Raw genomic sequence first — 8642 nt, 5'->3', positions numbered from 1 at the left:
TTGACGAGCCTAGCATATGCAGATATGGCCTCGGAACACTGAGACCGAAAGGTCGTGCGTGAATCATATAGTAGATATGATCAACATAGTGATGTTCACCATTGAAAACTACTCCATCTCACGTGATGATCGGACATGGTTTAGTTGATTTGGATCATGTGATCACTTAGATGATTAGAGGGATGTCTATCTAAGTGGGAGTTCTTAAGTAATATGATTAATTGAACTTTAATTTATCATGAACTTAGTCCTGGTAGTATTAGCATATCTATGTTGTAGATCAATAGCTCGCGTTTAGCCCCCCTGTTTTATTTTTGATATGTTCCTAGAGAAAAATAAGTTGAAAGATGTTAGTAACAAAGATGCAGACTAGCTCCGTGATCTGAGGATTATCCTCATTGTTGCACAGAAGTATTATGTACTTCATGCACCGTTAGGTGACAGAACTATTGCAGGAGCAGATGCAGACGTTTTGAACGTTTTGACAAAAGCTCGATATGATAACTACTTGATAGTTTAGTGCACCATGCTTTACGGCTTAGAACCGGGACTTCAAAAATGTTTTGAACGCCACGGAGCATATGCGATGTTCCAAGAGTTGAAATTTGTATTTCATACTCATGCCCGTGTCGAGAGGTATGAGACCTCTGACATTACTTTGCCTACAAGATGGAGGAGAATAGCTCAACCAGTAAGCATGTGCTCAGATTGTCTGAGTACTAAAATCACTTGAATCAAGTGGGACTTAATCTTCCAGATAAGATAGTGATTGACAGAGTTCTCTAGTCACTATCACCAAGTTGCTAGAACTTCGTGATGAACTATAATATGCAAGGGACAACGGAAACAATTCCCAAGCTCTTCGTGATGCTGAAATCGACGAAGGTAGAAATCAAGAAAAGCATCAAGTGTTGATGGTTAACATGACCACTAGTTTCAAGAAAAAGGCAAAGGGAAGAAGGGGAACTTCAAGAAGAACGGCAAGCAAGTTGATGCTCAAGTGAAGAAGCCCAAGTCTTGACCTAAGCCTGAGACTAATTTCTTTTACTGCAAAGGGACTAGTCACTGGAAGCAGAACTGCCCCAAGTATTTGGCGGATAAGAAGGATGGCAAAGTGAACAAAGGTATATTGGATATACATGTTATTGATGTGTACTTTACTAGTGTTTATAGCAACCCCTCGGTATTTGATACTAGTTCAGTTGCTAAGAGTAGTAACTTGAAACGGGAGTTGCAGATTGAACAGAGACTAGTTAAGGGTGAAGGAACGATGTGTGTTCGAAGTAGTTCCAAGAATGATATGATCATCGTCGCACACTCCATATACTTTCAGGATTAGTGTTGAACCTAAATAAGTGTTATTTGGTGTTTGCGTTGAGCATGAATATGATTTGATCATGTTTATTGCAATACGGTTATTCATTTAAGTTAGAGAATAACTGTTATTCTGTTTACATGAATAAAACCTTCTATGGTTATACACCCATTGAAAATGGTTTGTTGAATCTCGATCGTGGTGATACACATATTCATAATATTGAAGCCAAAAGATGCAAAGTTAATAATGATAGTGCAACTTATTTGTGACACTGCCGTTTAGGTCATATTGGTGTAAAGCGCATGAAGAAAATCCATGTTGATGGGCTTTTGGAATCACTTGATTATGAATCAGTTGATGCTTGCGAACCATGCCTCATGGGCAAAGATGACTAAGACTCCGTTCTCCAGAACAATGCAGCGAGCAACTGACTTATTGGATAAAATACATACTGATGTATGAGGTCGATGAGTGTTGAGGCTCGCAGCGGGTATCGTTATTTTATGACCTTCACAGATGATTTGAGCAGATATGGGTATATCTACTTGAAGAAACATAAGTCTGAAACATTTGAAAAGTTCAAAGAATTTCAGAGTGAAGTGGAAAATCATCATAACAAGAAAATAAAGTTTCTACGATCTGATCGCAGAGGCGAATATTTGAGTTACGAGTTTGGTCTTCAATTAAAACAATGTGGAATAGTTTCACAAACTCATGCCACCTGGAACACCACAGCGTAATGGTGTGTCCGAACATCATAGCCGTACTTTATTTGATATAGTGCAATCTATGATGTCTCTTACCGATTCACCACTATCGTTTTGGGGTTATGCATTAGAGACAGTTGCATTCACATTAAAAAGGGCACCATCTTAGTCCGTTGAGACGACACCGTATGAACTGTGGTTTAGCAAGAAACATAAGCTGTCGTTTCTTAAAGTTTGGGGTTGCAATGCTTATGTGAAAAAGTTTCATCTTGATAAGCTCAAACCCAAGTCAGAGAAGTGCGTCTTCATAGGATACCCAAAAGTAACTGTTGGGTACACCTTCTATCACATATCCGAAGTGTTGGGGATATTACTACTGGATAAAAAACCGGCCAGGAGAGGCCGGGTTATCCCTATGATGATTACTTTATTTGAAGCCCAGGAAGACAAAAGATGGTGGCGCTTCATGAAGGCCCAAGGCCCAAAGGCGGGTTAAGACCTGTAGACAGAAAACGACATTGATATGTAACTTGTATTGTAAGATAGAAGGAATAGAGACCGAGCCGGACACGTTTATGATCTGGCCTAGGGATTCTGTAAACCGACGGGCGTCGACCTATGTATATAAAGGGGCGACCCAGCGGCGGTTTAGGGACAACAGACAATAACTCGAGAGCTAGGCAAGCGGATTCGCTCCCTGATCATCGAAACCCAAGAAATTCCATCACAACTGGACGTAGGCTTTACCTTCACCGAAAGGGGCCGAACCAGTATAACTCTTGCGTCCCTTGTACGCTTTAACCCCTTTAAGCTAACCCGTCGCGATGGCTCCACGACTAAGTCCTTCCACGAGGACATCTATCGTGACAAAACCACGAAAGTTGGCGCCCACCGTGGGGCTATCGCATGATGGTTTCGAGTTCTTGAAGGGCAGCTTCAAAGGACTCAAGGGATACGTCGTGGGCCGGATGACTAAAAGTCATCACGTCAAGCTCTACATTGACGATGCAGGATGGAGTCCCGAGGCCAGCTCAATTGAGTACGGGTACCGGGTCCCCTTTGGTGGAATTCACATCTTCATTGGCAAGATCGGCGAACCGGGCCCTGAGGCAGACATCTGCACCGACATCATCGAGACGGCTCAGCATGCAAGGTCTGCCCAGGTTCAGCCCGTCGTAAAGCATGCCTTCGTAGGTGTCATCCATGGAGCGGAATATGAGGATAGATCGGCATTTGGTGGCGAAACCGTTGTCTATTCTGATGACGAGTCTTCAACCGGAGAGACCGAGTCATTGTATCAGCTGCAGGATGGCCGGATTAGTGGTGGTTCCGATGGCGACAGTATTCCGGGCCCCCTTGATCCACCGAGTCGGGTCGCAGTCTTCATGGCCGGTACACAATCAGCGCAGCACTCTTCTACCATCGCAGCAATGATCTCTGGTTCAGCAGCAGCAACACCAGCGGGAGCAGGGGGCTTTGCGCCGCCTCCGGTTCAGGTTTTGTCTGATTTGTTCGATGCTTTGGCAACATTGATGGCAGCAGAGGTGGACGTGGCAAACCGGGATCAACACAACGCGGATATTGCAAAGGTGAAGGATCAGATAACTCAGGCTAAAGCGGACTTGGCGGCGGAGAACACCGGGATGGCTACAGAGCGGGTCGAGTTAGAGGCTCGGGCTTACTGGCTTATGCTGGATCAGAGTGCGTCAGATGATGTCATGAGGAGAAGATACCGGTCGCACCTTCCACCGGTTTTTGAGGCAAGAAATCTCTTTAACACGCCAGGAGCAGGCACCAGCAACCAGCCAGTGGTAAATTGGGCGGAGGCACCTGGGACTGGGGGACCGGTTCAGCCGCGCGTGATGGAGCCGTTGCCTCAGCCTTGTCAGAATGATCTCCCATCACGACAAGTCTCAATCCTCCGGGTCATTACTCTAACCCGTTGGATAACATCGTTGCTCACTACACCACAACACGGATGCAACAACATGTAATCTGCCGGGATAATGCACTTAAGAGGGCAGATAAACTGCCGGGACAGAGTTTCTCCCGACAGATAGAACTGCCACGAGAACGGCTGCCGGGGATTACTTCTCCCGGCAAGTAAACATTTCCTGGCAGTTTTTCTGCCGTGACCATTGTATTTGCCGGCAGTTTGTTTTCTCCCGGCAGATTAGTCATCTAATAGGAACTACATCTTACCGGCAGTTCTATAGCCTGCACAAGGACATTTACCCGGCAGGTAATATGCCAACACACACGTGTTGTTTCACAGCCAGTGCAATATATCCCTAATTTAAGACACGGCCACTATGTTGAGGCCATCAAGACATATCACACAATCTATACACACACTTTAATCAATGTTACATGCAAGGTCTCATTCAATAACATTAACCAATCAAATACATAAGAACATTCTGCCACAATGCAAAGTACATATGTTTCTAGGATAAGAAATTGTGCCACACATCCAAAATGAGAATTCCATGGCTTATGTGCCAAAACAACCACCAAAATGAGCAAAGTGAAACTTGCAAAATCTTTAGGCTCAACAAAGAAGGCATATTACATACTCCCTATCTACCGAATTATTTGTCTAGATACGGATGTACCTAAACACCTTCAAGTCTAAGACAACATAATTTGGGACGGAGGTAATATATATTATCACTCCACCAACTTGTAAGATCGTCCAAACCTCCAGCAACTTGTACATCTTCCAAACCTCCAACAACTTGTGTATCTTTGAGATACCTGCAACAATATACATAAGAACTATAATATAGAATCTTGTAGACAAGATACTATAGTTTCTTTACAGTATTCACAAATTCTGGCCCTATGCATATATTGGTCATAGCTAGCTACAAGAACAGAAATCAATGCGTCTTATAAGCTATTATATATGATATAGTTATGCAAAGAAATAGATCAATTAGTACTATGAAAGCCAAATAAAAGTAAATATATCAACTATGTTCATGACTAAAAACAATTTTCAAGTTTGGCTCATGTACAATACCAATCTGATTACATTAAGGGAGAAACTGCAAAGAAATGACAAAGTAGTCAAGAGAGGTTCATTGAGCAAAGAATTGTCCACCCCTGTTGGCTAACGCCGATCTATGTTACTTATGAATCATGCATAAGGTATTAGTTCAGGAGCATATTACTGATGCTGAGGTCATTGTCAAAGCTGTAATGAGACATATAGCCATCACTTAATTATGTGTAATGTCATTACTGATATAAGTATTTCTGCAAGATAGAACTATATTATGGTTTTGATGGTGTATAACCAGCGGAGTAATTTTGTAGTGTAGGCATAAACAAAAACTGCGAACTTTACCATAGTTCAAAGGCTGCTGTTATGCCTCAATCAATGCAAGGTTCTTTCAGGTTGAAATAAATCTACCTTCATAATCAACATTGATGGCAAGTGTGCTAATTTGGTGCTTAAGCCTTGCTATACTATTTACTAGGAAGGAATGCCTTGGAATCAATCAATCAATCAAATGCACTGGCAGTAAAATGAGATGCATAATGTACCATCAGGACAATTCATGTTTCTACCAAGCAAAAGCAGCATCCTACTTTCAATTTGTGGTCTTGCTACACTTAAGTTCTGAATCAAAATAGCTGACAGTACCTAACCAAACTAAGCTTCTAAAATAAAGCTTGGAGCTATCATGAAGATAACTGTCATTTTAAGTGTAATCGTGAATTCCAACATGGCATTATGCTATTTCACAGTTTTTGCTAATATATAGGATACACATGTACAAGAAAGGTGCAACTAATGCCCTGGAGAAACCGAATTCAGAAATTACTACTTTACAAGGGGTGAGACAGCCACAGATCTAAACAATTGTAAAGATGTAAGTGAGTCCAAGGCATATTACCTCAGCTTGCTTCTGCCATACACTTAGAATACTTCCAGCTGCATTAGAAGTAAAGACTTTTAAGCAATCAACCATAATGTTCATTGGTAAAATATGATCACAAAAACATAAGCTTACATGCTTGTGTCTTCTGGTATCCCCTTTTCCTCTTTTATCTATTTTTGAAATGAAGATGCCAGCTTCTGTAATGATGGTTACTTGGTTAGCAATAGAACGGGTAAAATGTAGTTGGTATTTATACTTTTATTTAGTCTTTGAGAACAGAACACAATAAAAAAATGTAAAATACTTGTTTAATTTTCAATTGCAATTTATGTTTTCTCCGATGCATATACCAATATAATAATGATGATGCAATATTTTTCTCAAAGACACATATAAATACATGCCATTTTGTATCAGAAGAAAGCCGATGAGGTGCGAGATTGCATATCACAAAGGCGACAACAATTGAATAGGTAACATAATCGAAACAACTGATGAAAATTGTCAAATCTCAAGATTTTGTTAGCAGAAGAACAACTATGCACAAGTTCGAAGATTCTGAACTGTTCATATTTGGGCGGCGATCTCGTTTGCAGTATTTATCTTCGACAGATGGATAAGAACTGAAAGGATATGTCAGTAACATACCCTTCTTTTTCAAACGAAACCTGGCCTACATTCTAAGAAAATTCCATCTGACCTTGTATACCTCACCCTATTCTTGCTTTGTTTTAAAACTGATTCTTAGAGCTGAAATAGGACCATATACTTCGAAAACTACTTTTGACGCATGGCGTCTAGTGGGATGCATATCTCACCTGCATGATTGCTCGTGGATCAGTGACGTGCATTGATGCATAGCTTTTCTCAAATTTCCTAGATATATCCATCGGCTCATTTGAGTACGTATGGCACACGATTGAGCCAAGGCTTTTTGTATCTACACCGGACCACGTTGTCGCTGTACACTAGTTCTAAATACGAGCCACTGACGGCAGCAAGACTACTGAGACCAAAATATCAAGGCTAGCTAATATGGCTATCTTTTTGTGCTGACAGAGGCAGGTCCAATTTTTAGAAAAAAAAATCCATTTCATTTGACTCATTTAATGCACAAGCGCACCGGCCAACTGCATTTTTGAAGGTCCCATGGGGGAAAAATGCCATGCACCCCCTCAATACTGTGCACCACACCCGTCCCTGCATCCTTTTCTAGAACCAAAATTCCTGATTCGTGGTGTGAGCCAGCTGAGTATAGTCCCCCACGACAGGCATTTAACACACCGCGTCTTGATTTGTCAGCATACCGTATCCATCACTCATATAGATGAATCAAATAGCCAAACTAAAAGCTGGCAGTTTTAGCTCGTATCTAACAGCACGCGTAGACGGCATAGATACCGTGGGCTGTTGCCGCTGTGCGCTGAAAAATCTGTTTCCCATATGCTTCTGCTATCATAACTGATAAGGATCAACTATATGGCTTCTCAAGCATGACAAGTTAGAGCAACAAACCTTCACAGAATGTACGCATAACTGAACTAATGCTCAAGGATTAAACGATGCACACTGCTGTGTATATTGGTTAATTAGGTAAAAGATAAACTAGGTTATCAGAAAACTAGATAAGTTTATAAATGAAAATTACTTCATAATTCTCCTACAATAATGGTTATTTGCTACACAAGGTTTAGTTGGTGCGTTGTGAATGTGAGTGTGTCCTTGTTGTACTCTGAACAGACATACAAGGAAAAAACAGGGAATAGCATCTTGATACATACATACAGGTGATGAGCTCGATGATGAGAGAGGCGTCGTGGTGTGACTGGTGACGACTGTAGAGGTGTTTTGGAGCAGCCCTACGACCACCGCGCCATCCGTTCTCCATAGCAGCAGGTGCTGCAGGCCTTCACCCCCAGAAGGTGCACGCCCCACCAAGAAGAGGAACGCTCGATGTCGATGCAGCTCGCGGTCGATGGACGATCTGGTGCTTCCCGCAAAAGTACTAGATTATGGACCGCGTTCTGAAGGCAGTGGCGTTGGGAGTGTGGTGGAGGAAGTCCATAGAGAGGCCGTCGGGGACGAGCTCCTCAGGAGACAAGCGGCTACACTCCCGGTCTTACCCTCTCACGGATCCGGGCAAGGCATATGGAATGATGATGGGGGAAGTGGCGGTGGAGAGTTGAACAACCGGGGCGGCGTGTATGAGGCCCGGAGCAGCCAGATCCGGCAGCACCGACGACCAGCGCGGCCAGATCCGAACAACACCGATGACCAGCCCGGCCAAATCCGGCAATGGCTGCGCTGCTTCCACCGAACGGGAGGTCAGCGGAGGAAGAGAGGTAGGGGCGGCGCCGCACAAGGAAGGGGAGCACAGGGTGGCCAGGACTAGGGTTTGGAAGGGACGGTGGTGGAGTAGTTGGTGCGGCGGCGCTGGATCTGGGTGGAGGGATTTGGGGAACGACAATTGGGCTTTGGGGCTTTATTTATTTGGTGCGAACTTTTGGGCAACTCCCGTGGCAGGGCACGTTTAGGCCCAGTATCTCGCGCCACTAAAGTCGCCGGCAGACAATGGGCCGAGGGGTACTTCTCCCGGCAAATATAGTGACCTAGGAAGTGTTTGTCATTGCCGGCAGTTTAGGTGTCCTCGATGCTCATCTTCTCTCGGCAGTTACTTTGCCCTTAAGTAGTTCTAACGGCAGTACTAAGATTCCTGGCAGATGATTT

At 43.2% G+C, this 8642-nt stretch overlaps 1 long non-coding RNA gene across 1 annotated transcript; it reads right to left on the bottom strand.

The window, feature by feature from the left end:
- Positions 1-4391: 4391 nt before the first annotated feature.
- LOC123103580 (uncharacterized) lies at positions 4392-8390 on the bottom strand. The gene is made up of 4 exons (XR_006449867.1): positions 7697-8390; positions 6048-6112; positions 5931-5968; positions 4392-4782 (listed from the first exon to the last, which is right to left on the bottom strand). It is a non-coding gene; the product is annotated as an uncharacterized lncRNA (long non-coding RNA).
- Positions 8391-8642: the final 252 nt, after the last annotated feature.

Source organism: Triticum aestivum, chromosome 5A (assembly GCF_018294505.1).
Source record: "Triticum aestivum cultivar Chinese Spring chromosome 5A, IWGSC CS RefSeq v2.1, whole genome shotgun sequence".
Classification (NCBI taxonomy): domain Eukaryota; kingdom Viridiplantae; phylum Streptophyta; class Magnoliopsida; order Poales; family Poaceae; genus Triticum; species Triticum aestivum.
The sequence above is the reverse complement of the archived record's forward strand: the minus strand, read 5'-3'. Positions and strand labels throughout refer to the sequence as shown.